Source organism: Protopterus annectens, chromosome 3.part1 (genome assembly GCF_019279795.1).
Source record: "Protopterus annectens isolate FY-2018-M chromosome 3.part1, PAN1.0, whole genome shotgun sequence".
Taxonomy (NCBI): Eukaryota; Metazoa; Chordata; order Ceratodontiformes; family Protopteridae; genus Protopterus; species Protopterus annectens.
In genome coordinates, this window is record NC_056732.1 from 466,500,529 (window position 1) to 466,508,770 (window position 8,242).

Consider the following 8,242-nt stretch of genomic DNA (forward strand, 5'->3'; position numbering starts at 1 on the left):
TTACCCCAAAGCTAACTGCCAAAATATTTTAGCAGCATCTTTTAGCAGTATATACACCTGACATATCATGTAGCTTTGTAACCAGTGTGAAAAATAATAATTGTTAAGAAAAATAAAATAAAACTGATCTGAATTTAAAAATCATAACAGCAGGGTAGCAGCTTGATGACTTTCTTCTACAAGTTCTGTGTGGACAGCTAGTATATCAGCACATGGTGGTAAGGAAATCTACTTTTCAGGCTGTCATATGACAGCATAGCAACAAACATATAACATTCCAACTTGCCCAGAAGAAAATTAAGTGGAAAAGGTCTTTTGGGGACCCCAAGCAGATGATACAGAAAAAGAAAGTTTCAATTAGGCAAAGACAATCCAAAGGTAAACCACAGACAGGCACAGTGATTAGATGTAAATGCCTTCTGTCTCAAACATGCCCCTTTCTATTGTCCAGGAATTCTTATTAGTTCTGGATATCCATTGTTCAGCACTTAACGAATGTCTTTCTGGGATGGTTTTAGTCTCTATAAATTTGGATATTGAAAGTACCTTCTACTTAGTTAATGAAAGGTATTGTATCATCCTCGATAGTTTACATTTTTAACATTGATGAGTGTTTATATCAGTCCATACTTTCAGTCTTGTACTGTACTTAGAAAATGAGTTGTATTGTTTTAACTATTTACTATGTAACCAATAAACTGCTAAGATTCTCTCTAGTCGAGTTAGTATTCAGTCAAAACAAATAGCTGCACCTTTATAATTTTCTGTTTTAGGGAGGATACTATACATATATGTTGCTCTTTGTATATTTTCCTTGTTTTAAAAATACAAGCATCAAGTAATGATGGCAATTTGGTGCAATGGTTTAAGACTATGGCTGATATACCTATAGCCCACAGCAGCCTTGGGTTTGAATTTTATAACCTGCATTTGCTTACTGTGTGACCAGATGATGCTTTTGGGCTGACCCTGAAATGGCTCCATGAGGATAAGTGCTCTAGCCTGGGTAAGAAGTTTTACCATTTTTTTTTTATATCACAGTTTTGCAGTTGTGTGGTTGGATTTGGGGTACAGAGCCTAATGTACCTTCAATTTACATTTGTCCAAAAACAGAATTCTTCAAAACTTGTGTCAGTCATGAGTTGAGGAAGCTTACCAGATCTCTACCCTCCCCTTATCTAGCATACCATACCTTTGGAAGCTTCTGCATATAGCCTAACATTCTTGGCCATCTAGTCTGTCATTTAGAAAAGTATTTTGAAAAAACAGGAATGTGCTCTGAGCTTTTGTGTTCATAGTTGTGGAGGCAACCGGATTATTAACTGGTATTTCAATCTCTGGAACATTTTAAACATTCTCCCATATTATTGACTTCAGTTTCATTATTTCTGATTCCATGAAATTCTGCAAAGAAATACTGTAACCACCGGTTTTGGAACAGCAACAATTAATAGCTGAGCATCTAAAGTTTGTTGTGATTAGGGTTAAATGCTCTTTGCAGTAGTTTCTGTACCAACTACTGTATGCCTCACTCATTCTTACCAATCTTAAAAAGACAGACCTAGACAAACTAGAATCATGCTAAAACAAAATAGCAAAATTTGCCACACACTCTACACGTAGAACACAATAAAGCCCTAAACCCTCCTTTTTCACTGCCTGTACTATAATTTGGATGGTCAAGTAAAAAGATCTTATCATGTAAATCGTCTTTGTAGCCACGGTGGTGCAGAGGTAGCGTTATTGCCTGACAGCAAGAGGTTCTCCCATTCGATTCTTGACTGGAGCGCCTTTTGTGTGGAGTCTGCATGTCTTCCCCATGGTCGAGTGGCATTCAAAAGACGTGTAAATGGGCATGCCTTTGTTGAAGGTTGGGCGTCGAGCTGGCACCTCGACACCGTAAAAATCTATTGCCAATCATTAGCGAACCAGAGTTCTGCCGTGGTGACCCCTAACCGGGAAAAGCCGAAAGAAGAACAAACAACATCATGTAAATCATCTTTCCTCATGCACTGCTCCAGGTCAAAAGTACTGTTCATGTTTTACAACACCTTGCACCATGCTTAAAGTCCATGAGACTTGCTAAACAGCAAACACAACACTTCAACCTCCTCTCAGAAGTTTCAATATGTGCATCACTACCATGTTTCCCAAAACAATTATTTTCCTGTGCATTGATATATAACCTTTCAGATTCTCCTACCTTTTATAAATTATTCACTAATTCTAATATAGTTCTTCAGTCTTTGCTTTGACCACCATACCATCTGCAAAAGCTAAAACTGAAGAAATTCTATCAGTTTCCACTGACAACAACCATGAATATTATCCTGCTTTTATGGAGTGTGACAATATTTGTCTTGAAGGCAGAAGCAAAAATTCGGAGCCCATATACAAGCTGAGAAAGATGAACTCCTTTGCAGTGGCTGCTTTGGTTGGATGGGATAGGAAAGGGGAAATCTTTTTGACCCAGAACAGGAAGGAGTTTATTTTGGCTCTTTTTGTCTATGTGAAAATGGAAGTTTAATGACTGATAAGCTGTCGTCCTAGGTATTTGAAGGTGGAGATTGTCTCTATGGAATGGTTGTGTAGATCAAAGATAAAGAAAGATTTAAGTGCTTTGTGAATTTCCTGTGGAGTTCCAAAAAGCATAGTGTTGGTCTTGGTGGAGCTGAGTAGTTTATGGTTTATGAACTATTGTTGGAGATCATGTAAGTCTGACTGGAGTTGGCACTGAAAGGTGGTGTGACAGTGACCTGATCAATAAATGACCATGCCATCAGCATAGAGGATGAGTGAGAGATGGGGGTGGTCACAAGAAAGTTGTAAATGACTATAACTAAATGGGATAGGCTATTTTGAGCACAAAAAGGGAAAATGACTAGGCTTAAAATTGCCTGCAACGACCTCTAGCCTAGTACTTACCTATAAATCTATGAAACTATGAGAAAGCAAATAGCATGGCGGGGTGTGCAAAAGGTACTCCACTTGATTTCCCTAATCAATTTAGACGCTATCCATTTTCATCCATTTATTGCACACTACACAGAAAATAGTTTCAAATTTTTACTTTACAACTAATCTGTATATTACACACTATCAAATACATTAAAGTCTGTAGCATAAAGTAATGATTTATGTTGTCAAATGTTTTTCCTAATCAATATTGACTACATGGTCTTCCTTTCTGTCTGTCTAGAAGCTCAATGGTTTCTGCTATTTGTCACAGTATATGCTATATATATTTTTCCTTTCTCAAAATCTCCCTCTCCTTTCTCAAATAACACAAGACATGCCTTTTCATTCATATTTACCTCTGTCCTGTACAGGACTTTAGAGGTTCCCAAACATGAAATAGGCTACCAGAGCCGCAAGAACCTAAAACCGCTTATCTTATATAAAATATATAATTTTCTAGTCTTTCCTCATACTCTGTCTTTATCTATTTTATCATGAAAAAACATATTCCAAGACATCCAAGCAAAGAGCCTATATGTATGAATATATCTGTATGACATAATTTATAGCCTGTAACAGTTCCTTTCCAAAAGTTCCAGAAACATCTTACTCATGCCACCTCAGTCAAACCTTTGTGCCTCCTATCACCTTATACCTTAATTTCAAATATTTTCCCAATGAAGAAGCCGGCCCCAAACCAATATTTGTACCCTTTCCCATGTTGCTTTAATAAATAAAAAAAAAATCTTTCATCAGTATCTTTCTACTTTTGAAAAAGAAATTATACTTTGAAAATAAAAAAATACAGTACTGTTCCTTTGCCCATTCAATAACCAAAAACTTCTGTTTTGCAATAATGACATTCATGTAAAGTATAAGAAGTGCCATCTCTTATTATATGTTTCATGTATATTGTTTTTTTTTTTCAATTTTCACTTTCTGACCCACTGTTTTATAGACAGATTCCCTGCTTCACTTTTTTTCCTCCCATAAATTATCTTTCTTTAGAATCATCATAGTTGCATACTCAGTACTTTGCAATAAAATGTTATTTTTTTAATTAACTGATAAATAAATCCCTGATCTGTTAATGACAACATGCTCAGAACACCATGTAGTCAACTGCACAAAATACAAACGCACAGAATATTAATATTTCACAACCCAAATCAATATTCACTGTGATACTGCATGCTAAGTATCTTCTGTGATTACACTGAAAGCAAATTATTCCAGATGCATACATTACACATATACATCCCTGCTCAGTTTGGGAGACGAGCACTATTAAGTGTTTGAAAAGGGTATAAAGAACTTGTATGTGTAAATACTTAAAGGTGTATATGGCTAGGCATCTTGGGGGACCTCATGAACTCTTGTCTACTATTGCTTCCATGGTCCTATTTATCTTTGATTTGATAGGAATAAAAAAGCTAACAAAGCATTACATCTAAACTAAGAAACAAACCAACAAGCAACAATTTCTCCCCATCACTCTAGCATTGTCAGTAGTCACAATCCTGATATTTCAAATACATCTACGTATATTAGACAAGATCATTGTTCTGATTTTCTTAATGTTCAATCTGTACATCACCTTTGGTCCTCATGCCTCGTTCTCTGTCTTTTCTGTGTTCTACATCAGCCTTTTCTGGATCAGATGGGGCATTTCTTATTATGCGTTCTTGTTCATCTATACTCCCACAATTTCATTTGACTTCTTCATCAGAAACTTAGGTTAAGAATACCCTCTGCTCATACCAGGCACATTCTGGCTCTCACTCCCATTAAAAAAATTCCTTTTCTCCTTATACCAGGTATTGAACCTTTTATGTTTACCTAAATGCTGATCATTTTGGCAAATGTAATACTTGTAAAGTTTTCCCCTGCATCTCATCAGCCCCCCTCCAGAAATGTATAGTAATTATATTACTTAAGATGACACAAATCATTATTAACATATACTCATTCATAGAAAGTTCTCAATCCCCACCCCATATGTTATATATCCCATGATTTTTCTGACAACATTCGTACACCATCTTTTGAAATATTATCTGTTTTTTTTAAGTAAACAATCTTATACAGGGTTCTTTTTCATTGTCACAAGTCTTTATTGTTCCTGAAAGCACATAACTTGTTTATGCAATTCATATATGAAACAATCTTAAAAGCAAAGACATAAACATGCTGCTTAGGAAAATGAATTAAAGTTCTACTTTGCAGAGGTTTAATTCCACCCCCCCCAAAAAAAAACAGTGAAATTAAATTCTGCCCATTATATAAAAATCTGATAGCATTCTCTCATTCCTGAAATTTCAGAGGATTGATTCCTTTGACAGTCATTGCAGCATAACAGAAAATGCACTTGTTCTCCTTTCCTGCTTTTATTACTTGCTGTAAGCTTCCCTGGGCCTCTAACATCATTATGAACAGCATCCCTGCCCTTTATTCCACATATCTACACAGTCTGGGTTGCTTATTCAGAAAATAAGTTACATTAGTAGTCTGCAAGTCTGCTGTTCTCAAATTTCACACCCTCTACCACTTCTGCCCACTGTGAATTCGGAAATTGAAGCCAGATAATCTGGAATATATATTAAACTTTGTAAACTACCTCAAGGCAGGCCACCATGCATTAAAATAACTACATCTTCCTCCAAAGCCACTGTAGTATTATTCACTTTTACACAAGTCTTTCCCGTACTGAAACCCACCTCTGCTGTTCCTGGTCTCCTGGAATCTCCCACACTCCTAAAAGGAAGCAAAACACAAATACCTTCCTGATGTTATGGCCAGATTTCCATAATCTATATGAATATCATATCGGCTTCTGCAGAAAATAGCCTGCAAGTGCAGTTTGACTATGCCAGACAGCAAAATAAATAGATTAGATAGATGGAAAGACATATAGATCCTTTATCAAAAAGCAAAAAAAAAAAATCAGATCTTGCTTTTCATAGCAAGACTGCACTTTACTGTTACATTCGAAAGTTTCCAAGAATGAAGAACACATTTTAATTAAACAGAAGCACACCTGATGTATTTCTAGGTGGTATAAGAAGAAAGGGAAGAGATAATAAATGTGCAAGATACTTCTCAGAACTAATTCCTGCAATCAATGATAGCTGTCAAACCTCAGTAATAAATTAGGTATCGACAACAGTTTTTAAAAGAAAGTAAATACAATGATAGAAAAGCAATAGCTCAGAAAGGATTAACAAAACAGAACAATTGTACTATAATAGTGTATACTACAAACTTCTCGGATACAAACTGCATTTCATATTGAGCTTCATAGTCAGGACACTTCTGAACAGAAATAAATAAAAAAAAAGCCATACTACTATAGCCAGCCTCTGGTGGGATCTTACCAAGGCCATTACATGCAGACTGGAAGTCACCGGTATGTTTACAGAAAGATTGTCATTGGCAGACTGGTGTCACATCACAAAAATGATACCAGCTTGTGTGATGAATTTCAACAAATAGAATCCAAAGTTTCTAGGCAGTACATGCTTACTTTAATAGGAGCCAATGGAGTTAACTACAAGCAGCCCTGTATTTGATTCCAATAGCCTTTTTTGCCTACAGTGGGACTCAGAGCAAGTCATTTAACCAGACTGCCCCTGAAAACGGACTGTGTATCCAGTGGACTTATCTGATTAATACTTTTTTTTCACTGTAATTTTTGTCCTTGCCATCTACTATCCATCATGTCATACTGCCCCTCTTTAATCTCAACAACAAGATAGACAGTAAATAATGGTGACTTAGTAAAGCACATCCTGACAGTAGGGGAGTATTACCATTACCCCCCCCCCACAATTCATTGTGTGCATGGAGACCAAGGAAGTCCCTGAGCACACAGTATTCTGCGCATATCATTGTTGCAGCGTGTCAACCTGCACACTTTCACTCATTTTTCACTAGAACTAGCGCCTCTACCTTGATCAGGGGATGTAGTCAGACAGGAAACAATCTTACACCCTTGCCTTGATGTAGGAGACCAGGACAGGGTCATTCAGTCCTGCTCTATCACTATTTAAATGGAGGTTGAGAACTTCACAGATGATGAGAACTCTTCAGCTGTACTGCATGGGGCCAGTCAGTTATTATTTATACTTTTAGCTATACATCTATTTAGTCTTTTATAGGAATAAGGCAGTTTGGATACAGAGGCTTAACTTCTTTTTTTTTGAGGAAGGATTGCCAAAAAATAAAAAACTACTTTTTTTTACATAGGGGATAAAAGGAAATCTGACTGGTGAACTGTAAGTGATGAAATTCATGTATCCTTTGAATGGTATGGATTTTGTGATTTGCTATGAAAAAAAGTCCTGGGGTTAGAGACAGAGGAAAATGGTTATGTGAGAAACTGGAAACAGACAGACACAAGAAGATGGAGAGTTTGAGCAGTTCTACTTAGAGGTAAGTTGACATTTGCAGAGCCAGGCAAGCTAGTGAGAAACTCTGTCTTATATCTTCCACATTTATATGTTGTACGTAGAGGCTGTTCTTTTTTCCTTAACTAGTAATTTCTAATTAATTATATATAGCTGTTATATTAATAATGTTTCCTCCCACATTTCCAAGACATGCTGTAGGTGGATTGAACACTTTAAATTGGCCCTTGGCGTGAGTGTGGGCATGTGTGTGCCTTCTGAGGAAGGATGGGTGCTGGGCTGGCAACTCGACACCCTAAAACTCTACTGCCACTCATTCTGTGGACCAATGATCTACTGTGATGACCCCCACCAATGGGAGCAACCAAAAGGAGAGGAATAAGTTGTTATATTAATAATCATTGTTATATTAATTATATTCATTATTCTGTTAATTGCTGCAGCTTCTAAAAGAAATATATCCACCATTCATTACTTTTCAAATACCATTTGCAGATCCATCACTGTCTTCCCAAGAAATAAACATCATTGCAAAATGATTGAAAAAGCTAACTGGCTACCCATGAAATGATGTGCTGACTTTTTACTTGCTTCTCAACTATTTAAACTTATCAAGAATGACAGTGTTCCTACACCAGCTTCCGGACTATTCATAGATGCACCAATATACAACCTTAGACATCATAACCACTCATGTCCTTCCTGCAAACCCCCAAACTAGGCTTCACTCCACAGACCATGCTTTCTCATTCCTTGGTCCGAAACTGTGAGAATCTCCCTTCTTTTCTTAAAGATCATTCCTCTTACCCCATTTTCCATTCGGAAATAAAAGCATGTTTCAAGAGTCTAGGAAATTGCAACTGCTGTCTCTCTGGTCG